The sequence below is a fragment of the Nicotiana attenuata genome, unplaced genomic scaffold, assembly GCF_001879085.1.
Source record: "Nicotiana attenuata strain UT unplaced genomic scaffold, NIATTr2, whole genome shotgun sequence".
NCBI lineage: Eukaryota > Viridiplantae > Streptophyta > Magnoliopsida > Solanales > Solanaceae > Nicotiana > Nicotiana attenuata.
Window position 1 is genome coordinate 242079 of NW_017670772.1, and position 14868 is coordinate 256946.

The window sequence follows — 14868 nt, forward strand, 5'->3', positions numbered from 1 at the left end:
TCTTTTAGCGTTCCCCTCACCATTAAAGTGCTTTAAGAGGTAAAGGGATCAAAACAATGTCAATTAAGAACAAAAGGGTATAGGCTTGTAATACGGGTGCCAAACAAAAGTCTAAAGGCTCAAAAGGGTTATCTAGGGACAAATTTTATTTATGATAAGCAATTAAGCTCAAAAAGGTCAAAGAAAGCCTAAAATCATTTTTCAAACCGAGCATCACCTAGGATTTCGCTTCAACTCACATACCGGGCAAGTTCTAGACACAAGTACAATACATGGATTACATAAATACTCACCACACATGGCATATGACTCATTCAGATCAGCTCCTCAAGACGCTCCGTTACGAGCATTTAGTTCAGTAACAAATATACAAATTAAGGCACTTTCAGTGAGATTCAGCAATTAGGACTAAGCGTTACACTCTAGGGTCTATTGTGTTCAGGTGTGTCAACGCTATGGGTTCTCTTTCAATTTCCTAGCTCGTAGCCCATTACCCTAATCTACAAATCAAAAAGAAAACTATCTATGCCCGGTTCAAGCTAAACCCTTGGAAAAGAATCGCGGACTAAAGAAAAACCAAGGGGGAGTTGCTACACTACCTAAAAAAATAAAAAAAAATCTTTTTGGTGTTTTCTCTAGACTCACTTCCCTCAAGAAAATCGTCTAAGAGATCCGTCAGCAGGAAGAGCCTACAATTTTTCAGTTTTTTTTTTCGACTCAGTCACTCAAGAACCCCGTCGAAAGGGATCCGTCGTCGGGCCGAGCCACCTATCTATTGTAAACTAATGATTCCTACTTTATACCAACACTATCAACGTCAAAAAGCACAAAACAAGATAAAACCTAACAATCAATTAATACACATACATACATACAACGAAGTACCCCCACCCCACACTTAAAGATAAAGACATGTCCCCATGGCTTAAATTTTAAAAGAGCAGTGAGGTAGAGAGACTTCCCTGGAGCTTCACTCTTGGTCGGAAACGGTTTTGGGGTTCACGTTGCATGCACGCCCCAAAGCTCGCAGCCAACCCATGAACTTCTTTTCCGACTTGACTTGTCGGTCAGCTATCGCATCCACACGAGTGCCCAACTCAGATATGGAGGTGCGTAGACCAGCCACCTCCTGCTCCAATGCGGTGGACCGGGACACTCTGGCAGTTCCTGAAGAGGACGCTGCTCCTGACGGTGCTGCTGGGGCTGGCTCCACGTCCATTTGTTCATCCGCGTCCTCTGCTGATGCATCAGAACCACTCTCATCCTCTCCTCCTGCCGCTGCCGCTGGGGCTGGCCCCATGGTGTTCTTGCCAGGTCGGATCTTGTGGTCTTTTTCCACCAGCCCGTCCACACGAGTATTTTCGGGCACCTGCACTTGCCTGCAAAGCTTAGTCACCAAAGAGGGGAAAAAGAACCCATACTGGCGTTGGGGGCACCTGATAAACATCTCGTCGTGGATCACTTTGGCCATGTCGAAAGGAAGACCCTTGAAGAAGCACCAAATCAATGTAGCTCGGGGTCCATTCACATCCGTAGTATTTTTGGAGGGAATGAGGCGACTGTTAATCACATACAACCAGCTCTTCGCCTCAGGAGTTAGGACGGAGGAGTGGAACTTATCTCCGTATTCCAGCCACTCCACCATTTTGCCGGGTACGCAAATTTCATCAAAGAAGCGCTCCCACTTGGCATCTGTTGGTTGTCGCCCCCACTCATAAAAATCTGTATTGTCAGGCAGAGGGTCGGGCAATTGATATGCTGTGCGTATCACCTCAATGGAGGCATCCACCGCCTTGCAGCGCACCATGACCACATTGTCTACATGCTCAAGAAGATTGGCATAAAATTCGCGCACGACCATTACATTAGCCTCCCCCGGCTCATCAATGAAGGACTGCAGACCCCGCTCCATCAACTCCGAATACATGTGTGGGCAGCGTTCCCTGACCGAACGGAGGTCAATGCCCCTCTCTAGAATTGGCGTTTTGGCGGCCTTCTCCTGAAAACGGGTCTGAGCCGCAAGTGAGACAAATTTGCTGCTGTCATAGGCAGGGGCTGCCCTTTGGTGGCTTGAGGATGGACCTGTGGCCTGGCGCTTTTTCCATGGTGCCATAATACCTGCAAAACGTGAACACATTAGCTCAGCCCAACAAAAATAGTGTGCCTTAATGCGGTTACTCAGACTTCACACGCAAAATCGGTCACAACTACATAATCATGCTCATTGAGACCTTTCCACAAACACCTTGTGGGCATTAGGCTCTCATAACTCTTTGCTTAGTGTCTTGCAACAATGGCCTCCCACAAAATCTCATACATAACTCAAATCAAGTACCCCCTACCCCACACTTACAACAAACTAACCCCACAACATATTTCACCAAGTTGGTACCAAATCACAAAAAACAACTACACTAATGGCATAAAATACAACACACAAAAATTCTGAAAATAGAAAGAGAAAAATAGAAGAAGAAAAGAAAGAAAAACTAAAAACTAGGGTTCATACCTTGTGAAGGAGGGTGGGGAAGAAGGTGAAGGGGAGTGAGGGCTGGGATCGTTTGGAGTAGGGCTGGGGAGATGAGGGTTTGGGGTGGGAGAATGAGGGGGTGTTGTTTTTTGTTTTTTTTGTTCTGTTTTAATTTTGTGTCTAAAGGTAAACACTGAAGAAAAAAAAAGAAAGACTAAAAAAAAATAAAGATACAAAACGTCGGAATTTGGACGGGTGGGGCGTGAAGTCGCGCATCTCTTCGCGCGTCCTTCGCGCGCCCCAGGCAGAAAGTGTTGCCCATTCGCGCGAACTAGTGCGCGAAGTTGCGAGCTCGCGCGCCCCGGGCAGAATGTGTTTCCCATTCGCGCGAACTAGTGCGCGAAGTTGCGAGCTCGCGCGCCTCTTCGCGCATCCCAGGCAGAATGTTTTGCCCAGGTGCGCGAACTAGTGCGCGAAGTCACGCTCCTGGGCGTTTATTTTTGCATTTTTTCACCTGGGTTGCTCTTGGTCGATGGTCTTTTCACCCGCCCTTCGTCGCCTGCATTTGTTAGTATGTTAAAACTCAAAATCACACCACTACTATCGTTGGGTTGCCTCCCAACCAGCGCCTGATTTAACATCGCGGCACGACTCTACACCATTACATCTAAAATTTCTACACCTATAAAGAATATGCGATACTCTACCTATTCTAAAAGAAAAATTAAGAAGTTAAGCTAGGAAAGCAATAAAAATTGGGCTGCCTCCCAACAAGCGCCTGATTTAACGCCGCGGCACGACGCAAAGTCTCGCTTACTGATCAGCGAGTACAACCTTGGTCTTCTCATAATTAATCATTCCTCCCAATAATGCTTGACTCTCTGACCATTCACCAAAAATTTCCTTTCGCCATTTAAAGCTCGCAGCTCGATTGCACCATAAGGAGTAACTCTCACCACCTCAAACGGACCTGACCATCTCGATTTTAGCTTCCCAGGGAACAACCGTAGTCTAGAATTGAATAGCAATACCTGTTGGCCTGGCTCAAAATGACGCGGCTTGATATGCTTGTCATGCCATCTTTTTGTCTTTTCTTTATAAAGTTTAGCATTTTCATAAGAGTGCAACCTGAACTCGTCTAATTCGTTCAACTGCATAAGTCTTTTCTCACCTGCGGCTTCAAGGTCCATGTTCAGCTTCTTAATGGCCCAGTATGCTTTGTGTTCAAGCTCAACGGGCAGGTGGCATGCCTTCCCATAGACCAGCTTGTAAGGGGACGCTCCAATTGGCGTTTTATATGCAGTTCTATATGCCCATAGAGCATCATCCAACTTTGTAGCCTAATCCTTCCTATTCACACTCACAGTCTTCTCCAATATTTGCTTGATTTCTCTGTTGGACACCTCGGCTTGCCCACTTGTTTGTGGATGGTATGCTGTGGCAACTCTGTGGCGAACTCCATATTTAGCTAGAAGGTTATTCAACAATCGATTACAAAAATGAGTCCCTTCATCACTGATTAAGGCCCGTGGAGTCCCAAATCTCGAGAATATGTTCTTTTCACAAAAGCAACTACCACCATGGCATCATTCGTTCGCAAAGCAATTGCCTCCACCCATTTTGACACATAGTCAACGGCTAGCAAGATGTATTTGTTTCCTCTGGACGGTGGAAATGGCCCCATAAGATCTATCCCCCACACATCAAAAAGCTCAACTTCTAAGATGTTATTTAAAGGCATCTCGTGCCTTCTTGTGATTGTTCCCGTTCTCTGACATTGGTCACACTTCTTAACAAATGCATGAGCATCCTTGAATAAAGTCGGCCAAAAGAGACCGGATTGTAGCACCTTTGCAGCTGTTCTATCTCATCCATGATGGCCCCCATAAGGTGATGTGTGACAATCATACAACACTAATTCTACCTCTTTTTCAGGAATGCATCTCCTTATCAACTGATCAGCACATTGCTTGAACAAATAGGGCTCATCCCAGTAGTAGAAGTTCACATCATGTAAAAACCTCTTTCGAGCTTCAGATTGGATTTCGGGAGGAAGTACCCCACTCACAAGATAATTTACATAGTCTGCGTACCATGGGGGAGGGTCTTGGGTTATAGCAAAAAGTTGCTCATCAGGAAATACTTCCTTAATTTGGCCACCCTCCTTCACGTGATCGTGATTTTCCAATCTTGATAGATGGTCAGCTACCTGGTTCTCTAACCCCTTTCGATCTCGTATTTCTACATCAAATTCCTGTAGCAATAACACCCAGCGCATCAATCTAGCCTTAGACTCCTTTTTGGTAAACAAATACCTGATAGTTGCATGATCGGTATGGACTATGACTTTTGTTCCCACCAAGTATGCCCGGAATTTCTCAAAGGCCCACACAACAGCTAACAACTCCTTCTCAGTGGTGGAGTAATTCAGCTGGGCATCATCAAGAGTCTTACTCGCATAGTAGATGGAATAAAACACCTTGTCCTTCCTCTGGCCTAGCACTGCCCCGATAGCAAGGTCACTCGCATCACACATGAGTTCAAATGGTAAAGACCAATCCGGTGCCACAATAATGGGAGCAGTAACCAACTTCTTTTTATGTTCTTCAAATGCGTTGAGGCAAGCAGCATCGAAGTTGAAGGTTACATCTTTTTCAAGCAGCCTGCATAAAGGAGTAGCAATTTTTGAAAAATCTTTAATAAAGCGCCGATAGAAACCCGCGTGTCCCAAGAAACTCCGGACACCCTTCACTGAAATAGGTGGAGGTAATTTTTCAACCGCCTCCACCTTTGCTTTATCAACTTCAATGCCGCTCCTAGATACTCTGTGACCCAACACGATGCCTTCTTGCACCATAAAGTGGCACTTTTCCCAATTCAGTACCAGATTTGTTTCGTCACAACGGGCTAGCACCTTGCTTAGATTCTTCGAGCAATCATCATAAGAAGACCCAAAAGCTGAAAAGTCATCCATAACCACTTCTACGAATTTTTCCACCATGTCGGTGAAAATAGCCATCATACACCTCTGGAAAGTGGCTGGTGCATTACAAAGACCAAACAACATTCGCTTGAAGGCAAAAGTGCCGTAAGGGCAAGTAAAAGTAGTCTTCTCCCGATCTTCTGGGCATATGACAATCTGATTGTATCCTGAATAACCATCAAGGAAGCAGTAATATTCATGCCCGGCTAACCTGTCTAGCATTTGATCGATGAATGGAAGTGGGAAGTGATCCTTGCGAGTTGCCTTATTGAGCCTCCTATAATCGATGCAGACTCTCCATCCCGTAACAGTGCGAGTGGGGATTAGCTCATTCTTCTTGTTCTCCACTACAGTCATTCCTCCCTTTTTGGGCACACATTGAACCGGGCTTACCCAGTTGCTATCAGAAATGGGAAAAATGATACCTGCATCGAGCAACTTGATTACTTCCTTTTTCACCACCTCTTTCATGATAGGATTCAATCTCCTTTGCTGCTCTACACTGGGGCAGTGTCCGTCCTCTAAAAAGATTTTATGCATGCAAAACAATGGACTAATACCTTTGATATCAGCTATAGTCCACCCAATGGCCTTTTTATGCTCGTGGAGGACTCTGAGCAATTTTTCTTCTTGAGTGCTGGTCAAGCTGGATGAAATAATTACGGCAGTGTCTCAGAGTTCCCCAAATAAGAATAGCGCAGATGCGCTGAAAGTGGCTTGAGTTCTAGCTTCGGAGCTTCTTCAATAGATGGCCTGGGGAGGGTCAGAGTAACAGGCCTTTCCAACTCTTCAAATTTTCTGAACCCATGTACATAACTGCAGGACATATCTAGCACTTGCTCAATTTCTCCTATTCTTTGATCTTCACTATTTTCTACATCCCCAATCAGTACTCGTTCAACAGGATCTGCAGGGCTCATATAGGGTACTAACGATGTAGCATCACTCTCAACCACAGAGATCATGGATAACTCTTCATAATGGGCTGGTAAATTCAGTGCTCTATAAACATTGAATACCTCCACTCGGTCACCTACTCTCATCGTCATCTTCCCTTCGCAGACATCAATAATAGCTCGGCCCGTGGCTAAGAATGGACGCCCCAAAATAAATGGGACTTCCTGATCAGGCTCGTAATCCAGGATGATGAAATCAGCAGGGAATATAAAAGAACCCACTTGAACTAGTACATCTTCAATCACTCCCTCAGGATGAGCAAGGGAGCGATCAACTAACTGTAAGATAACTGTCATGGGGCGTGGTTCACCCAACCTCAACTGTCTGAACACAGATAGCGGCATCAAATTGATGCTCGCTCCAAGATCACATAAAGCTCGCCCAACAACATATTTACCAATGGAGATGTGGATAGTGAAACTACCTGGATCCTTCAATTTCTGAGGTAACTTGCCTTGAATTCTGGAACTGCACTCTTCAGTGAGTGCCACAGTCTCGAACTCGGTCAGCCTCCTTTTATTTGCCACAATATCCTTGATGTACTTTGTATATTTGGGTACTTCTTGTATGATATCAACCAATGGAATATTAATTTGCACCTGCTTCAAGATATCAAAAAACTTTTTATATGCGGCATTGTCTCTTAATTTTTGCAATCTTTTAGGGAATGGACGTGGTGGCCTTGCAACTAATTGTGGGGGCTGCTCAGCCACCGCCTCTCCAGCTGACTTCTCTGGCTCCGTGGCTTTCTCTGATGTTGATTCTATAATGGCTGGCCTCTCATTAAAAGTCACATGTTTCCTCTTTTTAGGAAGAACTTCCTCTAGTTGTCTCCCATTGCTCAACGATACAGCATTAAGGGTCGCCTTAGGATTTGCCTCAGTGTCGCTTGGAAGAGCTCCAGCTGGTCTAGTGTTTTGAGCACTGGCAAGCTGTCCCATTTGACGCTCCAAATTTCTCACTGTTGTGGCGACGGCTTGCTGTTCAGCTATCATTTTTTTAAACATGTCTTCAAGGTGGCTTGTAGGACTCGCTTGTTGTTCACCCCGAGGTGGTCTATATTGCTGTTGAGGTGCTTGAGGCCTGTATTGATTATGAGTGCCCTAGTTTCCACCCCAAGAGAATTTTGGGTGGTTCCTCCAATTGGGATTGTAAGTGTTCCCATATTGATTTGCTTGGCTCCTATTTGAATTTCCCACAAAGCAGACAGACTCTGGGTTGGCGGGGCATATGTCTCTCATGTGTCCCTCTCCACATATTTCACAAAAAGCTTGAACCTGTTGTATCGGTTGTACTTGTTGCTTGTTGATATTCAAGTTCATCTGGTTGACTTTATTGGTCAGTGTAGCAATCTGCGCTGATAATGCTGAGACGACATCTAACTCAAGAACCCCTGCAGACTTTTGCACTGTGTGTCTGCCCATCTCTCCTTGCCAATCTGGATTGCTCTTGGAGAATTTGTTCAATAATGAATATATCTCGTCAAAGCTTTTCTCCAACACTTGACCCCCAGCTGCAGCATCTACCACGATCTTTGTTTCAGAATGTAGTCCTTCTATGAAAGTGTGAGCTAACACTTCATTCGTCTGATTGTGATGAGGACAGTATCTAAGTAGCCCCTTGAACCTTTCCCAAGCCGAGTATAAAGATACTCCCGCTTTCTGTTTGAAGGCAACTACCTCACTTCTGATCTTTGCAGTTTTGCCTGAAGGAAAGAACCTTGCCAGAAATTTTCTTGCCAAATCGTTCCATGATGTAATGGAATTTGCTGGTTCTGCCTTTAGCCATCGCTTAGCTCATCCAACAGAGAGAATGAAAAAAGTGTGAGCCTCACATAATCTGGAGTGACCCCGTTAGTGATATAAGTATCACTAATCTCCAAGAAGTTCAGAATATGCTGCTGTGGATCCTCGTGTGGAAGACCCATAAATTGCCCGTTTGCATGAAGCAGCTGGATCATGCTTTGTTTCAGCTCAAAGTGCCCAGTGATCCTGGGCTTCACTATACTGGAGGTGACATTAGCAATGCTGGGCATCGCCACCTCCTGAACAGCCATGGGTTGCTCCTCTGCCATGTCCACAGGAAATTGAACAAGTGCCTGAATATTATTCGTGTCCCTTGCTTCCCTCAACCTCCTGTGAAATGTTCTCTCAGGTTCCGGATCAAAGCCTTGAAGTCGGTCTTGGCTTTTGACCCTACGCATTCAATCAAAGTTCCTGAGATCCGAGCAACAATCAAGTAACGTTAGACTCGACGAAAGAAACAATTAAAGCAAAAAACTAGCAAGTAGCTAATATTAAGTCCCGACAACGGCGCCAAAAACTTGTTGCTCCCAAACGCACACGCAAGTATACGTGGTCGTACAAGTAATAAAATGATAAGTCGAGTGTCGAAACCACAGAGACTTATATCAACTACTCACTAACACACCAATATTGTTATTCCGTCAAGCTAAATTCGAGTTCAAGAGTTTAATTATGCTACTACAATTCTAAGTAATAACTAAATTATCAAGTAACGAGTTGATTGTTATGTATTCAGTAGAGACAAGTATTCCAGGGTTGTGATCGATTCACCAATCGTATTATGTTCTAATTAACTCTCCCTTTCATATAATTCACTCATGGTCGCTAATTAATCGATAAGTGCCCTCATAGCCTTCTCCCGAAGTACTACTCACCTATTCTCAATAGATTAACGCCTATATTCCTATGAAATCAATCTATTAAGAACGCATTAAGATTACAATATTTAATTAAGCACGGTGATTAGGTATATTCCTATCCTAACCATAAACCCGCTCCCCCTGAGGATTAAGATCATGCTCTCTTCAATTCTTCTCTAATCTAAACACGGCTTTCCCAAGCATAGCATAGATAGTGAATAGAACCTAACTGCTGGCCAAACAATTAAGCAATTAAACACAGAATTGAAGAAACAACCATATATGAATGAATTATTATCAAGGTCAAGTTAATATCAAACAACAATATTCATGGCTAAATCACAACCCCAGAACAATGGGTTTTAGCCACTCATACTAGTGTGCATCACAATTAGGTTCAATTTCATCACAAATAGCAAAGACAAAGAGAAGAAAAGAAGAACTTGATAGTCCAAACTCCTCCTTGCCTCTTGCCTCTCGATTTCTTACACTAAACTATGAAAACCTTGATAAATTGACCTTGGGCGAGCTTGACTTTATATAGGTTAAGTGAGTTTCCTCCAGATTTCCAATTTTACCCCTAAATAGCTCTTTTCCGGACCGGCATCGCGCGAACTCGCGCGTCCTTCGCGCGTCTCTTCGCGCACTATTCTGCCTTAGCATTTTACGCGCGCGAACTACCGCGTGACTTCGCGCGTTTCTTCGCGCATCTGGGCCCGATTTTTTCCATTTTCTTGTCTCGTCCTTGCGCGCACTCAACTCAGAGGGGTCGTTTTTGCTCTTAAATCATTCCAATATCCTCTTGAAAGCACCATATAAGCTCCTCATCCTGCAATGTATACAAATCACAATTAGAGCCTATTTTTCATCAATTAACCGTATTATGTCATTGGAATGTAATTAAGCGGAAGCATAAATAATAGCTAAATCACCTAGATTTCGCCTATTATCAACACCATAACTAATTCCATAGCATAATTGTAGCTAGTGGTGGAAAAATGGATAATAATTATTCACCCATATTATTCACTAAAACATGGGTTGGATAATAAACTTTTTAAAAACGGGTCTGGCTAAGAACCATATTATCCACTTAGAAAATGGATAACCAATAAATAACTAATGAATAACTAATGGGTTTAACTTTTACATTTGCAAAAACTCAAATTGGGGGTTCCTCAAGTTTAGGAGACCAGCAATTCTCCCAAAAGTGATCATATTCAAGAAGTCACGAACTCGCACATATCCGATCTGACCCAACCCGCTTGTTTGCCATTCCTAATTGCAGCGATATCAATTCATGACCAGTAGATCACTAGATCTATTAATCTTATTAGTGATATGCCTTCCCGTAACTGTCAACATGTAATCTAAACATTTGCTTGATTTCTCAGGGAATATATGCAAAATGTGAGGCATGTATGAATTTAGTTTTGGACAGATAATCAAGCATTAAGGAACATACAAAAAGTATATTATTTTGCTAAGTTTCTTTATTATTTTTTATATAAGACAGCAAGCGCAATTATTCTATAGCAGATGCATTAATCTATCTATAATTAAAAGGAGAGGAAAAATCCCTCTCCTTAAGCCAAGTGTCATCATCTCACTATGCCAATTGGCACTTTAAGACATTACTCCAACTAATTAGGAACTAAAAGTTATTTGTGATAAAAATGGTCTACAAAAAACGTTAGAAATTTCACAACCTTTTCTTTTTTAAGAATTAAATGGTTTTACATACTATTTAATCCACATCCACAATATTAATTAAAACCCTTTTAACTTCCACTTGCCCGCCTACAAAATACGTTAAAAATTTCACAACATTTTCTTTTTTAAGAATTAAATGGCTTTACACACTATTTAATCCACATCCACAATATTAATTAAAAACCTTTTAACTTCCACTTCCCCTAAATTATCTCTGCAAAATAACAGAGTGTCCTCAACTATCTCAACCACGATTGAAACTAACGACTCAAGCCCACTACTCGATAACTACTGCACAAACTGCAAACTTATATTTCATGCCAGTAACTTACACGGTACTTCAATTCTAGTCTTCCTACTACTATCAAGAATTAAAGAAAACCTACTGCTGATGCAAATAATGGCTACTCACGGTGATTTCATCAAGGATATAACTATTTCAAAAATGCAATGGAAGTTGAAAGTTCGGATTGTTCGTTTGTGGGAAGTACCAGATCGTTATAATTCAGACATTGCATTCTCGATTGAATTGGTTCTACAAGATGAAAATGTCTTCAAAATTTGTTATTTTCTTACTAATTTGTTTTGCTCTTTCTTTCGTAAGTTGTAAATTTCAATTTGTTGCTTTGTGTTTTTGAGTTGTTAATTCGTTCAACTCTACAAGATAAAAGTACTATTAAGTTTTAATTTTAAAATAGTTCCTCTGTTTATGAGATTAACTAATTCATTCAAATCCTTCATTAGCTTTGAGTTCATTGTTGTTCTTCTGGTTCTCCTTTAAAAGGGGTCGTGGGGGAAAAGCCGCAGCCCCCTACATGCATTAAGTGACGACGGCTCAAACGAAGCTACTCTACTATTGAATCGTAAAAATTTGGAGTTTTTGCTATGTTTTTTTGGGGACGTATCTCTTTATTTTCTCCTTTTCTCTTTAAGAGGCACTTCACACATTCATCCAAACTTTCTTTTTGGATGTGATTAAGTTGCAAGATTTGTACGAGTAAATCTGAATTTTTTAGGCAATACAGTAAATAGTGTAATTCGTCAAACCTTATATTGGACTTTTTTATTTAATTCGTCAGACCTTATATTAGAGGTTCAAATACATTCTTCTTTACATGTATCTCAAATAAAAAACTGTCATCTCTTGCCTTAACTGTTCATCTGCATATTTAAGATTCATATGGTGAACTTTAGTCCTTGCCTCAACTGCGGATGCAGCCTTACATGAATCAGGTAATGAGTCTCAATCTCTATTTTTAAAGTATAATAGGTTTTCTGCAAAATATGTGCAGTTATAAAGTTTAAGTTCAGGTTCTGTCCCTACCGTAGCTAATACGATAAAAAAGGGCAAAAACTATAGGCCACACATTGAACAACAATATCTCTAAATATGTATTTATAAACAGATAGTGGAATATCCTTTATTGAAAAGGTAATACATGTATCTTTATCTTTTGTATATGCATTTTGTAATTTTTAACTGTCCATACACTTACTGTTTTTTCTGTACCAGCATAACCTGATACATGCTACAATCAGAAAGAATCAAGTAAATAGGTACAAGAATTTGTTGAGTGAAGTTTCAACCTATGTTAATCAGAATTTCAAAGTTACTAAGACTTCTGGTGAATATAGACCACTGACAAGTACTTTTAAAATTACTTTCTTACTCACAAATTCGCTTCAGAAACTATACGAAGAAATTGTTAATATTTCTATACAAACATGATTAGTTCACTACTGAACAATAATATCATGTTATTAGTTTCATATATTACTACCAATCTTTGCTGCTACATTTGTTTATTTCCAATGTAATCATGAAATAGCTCCTTTTTTTCAGTTCATATTATAGATGTGGTTGGTTTTCTATGTGCCATTGGTGACATGGAGAGTTTTGGAAATAAGTGAAAAAAATGGGACATCTACTTTTGTTTGTCATCTTCCTATAAAAATTGATTAATTCTTACCTTAATTATGTTTAAGCACATATCTTTATATTACATTTTGGATGAATCATATGGATTTTAACCAACTAGATTATGTTTCTTCTTTTTCCCCAGACAGTTCTGCAAAACCAAAAATAACTTTGTGGCAAGAATTTGAAGAAAAGTTTGAACCTTATCTATACTATGGCCCTTACATTGTCATACAATTTTCAAACTTTATGAAGATGGATTTCACTTCACATTATTCTGTCGGTAATAAGTTCAAAATGTCGCGTATGTTATATTATAGCAATTAGTCCAATCTGTTAGTTGTTTCTTTTTTTTATTAATGCTTTCCCTTCTTCCATACAATATAAATCCCTTTTGGTCATTGGCTATCAATACATGAAAAATAAATTCATAATCTTGGCAGTCAAAGCTGAATCATATGTAGTTTTTGTCTAAGGGATATGGCAGCTGATGCTAGAAAGAAAAGAAGTGCTACTTGGTAATTTACATACTCTATGCATGCTGCACCTCACACTAAATTTCACCTTCTAATTATAAAAGTCCATAAAGTAAGCATCTTCATGATTCATCTTAGCAGTAAATAACCAAGTTAACCATGTGTTAAATCAGTAAATTAAGAAAAAAACACTAAAATGTTCACAACAATATGGCTTTTCATTCCCTGGCTGCTAATCCTACATCTATCGTTCTTAATTTTTCTTTCCTTTTGTTCTTCTGCCTACCACCCTTTCATAGAGTTTGGAAAGCTCAAGTTTAGGCCCCAACGTGTCATCGTGCTCCTATTACAATTTGCTTCCCATGGACCATTCTTGCAAGTCGCATCGCCCATGCCGATGGAGCAGTACCTAAGGCAAGGCTAGAGCCAGAAATCAAGTTGTCTTTGCCTGTTGCTCGATTAAACTAACCTCATCTCTCTTCCTATCAACACCACATTAGCACTTTAGTTGCCACTTCTTTGCGGCATACATGTTGACATCTCTACCTGTTCAGGTATTTAATAATAAAAGTCTATATTACGAAAAACTATCCCTTCTTTAAATTAAGTTCAGTACTAATACGTCCCATTTTATATTGTCATTTTCTGAAGGACTACCTCCTAGGACAACAACAACTCAAGTTTCCTTTAGATATAAAAAAGAATTCAATTGTTCCTGGTAAGAAATTCTTTTACTATCGTATTAATGGTTTTATTATGTAATAAATAACATGCACAAATCAATATCTCATTGTTACTTCTCATAAATTTGTATGATTTGTGATATATATCTTCATCAAGATATTCTTTTTAACACATTTTTGAATTTCTGTCCTTATGTTTTTACAATTTTGCGCGTCTTAACTTAAGAATATTATTCTGTCAAGGCTTTCATTCTCCACTTCCATGAGAACATACCATTGAAGTTTGAGAATCTGCAATTTGAAAGACTAACTTTCCAGTAAGTTTGAAGAATTTTATGCTAGAAAACTATGTTTGATTAAGTTATGTACTAACTACTAAGTGAACAACCTATAATTCTTGACAGAAAGGAAGGACAAAATACTACATGAATAAAGAGCAAATAAGACTATAGTGAAATAAGTCATGCTTCAATAAGTTCTATTTGGAACAAGATTATGTAGATTGCAACTTGATTGAAAGGTTAAAGAAGATGTTTTAAGGCAACATCCTCTACATCTTAAGAATCTGTCAATTTCTTATATTTAATTCTTTCTTATTTCTTGTGTTTTGACATGTAGCCTGGATATGAGCGTCTCTGCATGTAATATCAAGCAAAAACTCATACTCCAGTATTTATGAGTGTGTACATTGTCATGTCCCCAAACACCTTAGTAAAGTTGTTGTAATAGAGTGGGTACATTGTGGATTTCAAGGTTGTGCAAGTAGGAGTAATTGTTTTCCCCTAACTGTATGTTATGAAGTCTGATTTTTCTATCTTGAAATACTATGGCTTTGTCGTTTTTCTGAATTTTCAAGGCATTAGAAACCTTTGTTTTGCAGTCTACCTGGTATATGTGACTTCAGGAAATAACTGTATGTTTTTTATAGTGTTTTCTTGCTAGTTTATTATACGAATATCTGTTACATTAACATGTTCTAAAAAATAATAGCATTTGCATGCTT

The 14868-nt window shown here is 40.2% G+C and overlaps 1 pseudogene; it reads right to left on the minus strand.

Annotated features, from left to right (window-relative positions):
- Positions 1 to 970: 970 nt before the first annotated feature.
- LOC109243176 lies at positions 971 to 7405 on the minus strand (annotated as a pseudogene).
- Between the last annotated feature and the right edge of the window lie 7463 nt (positions 7406 to 14868).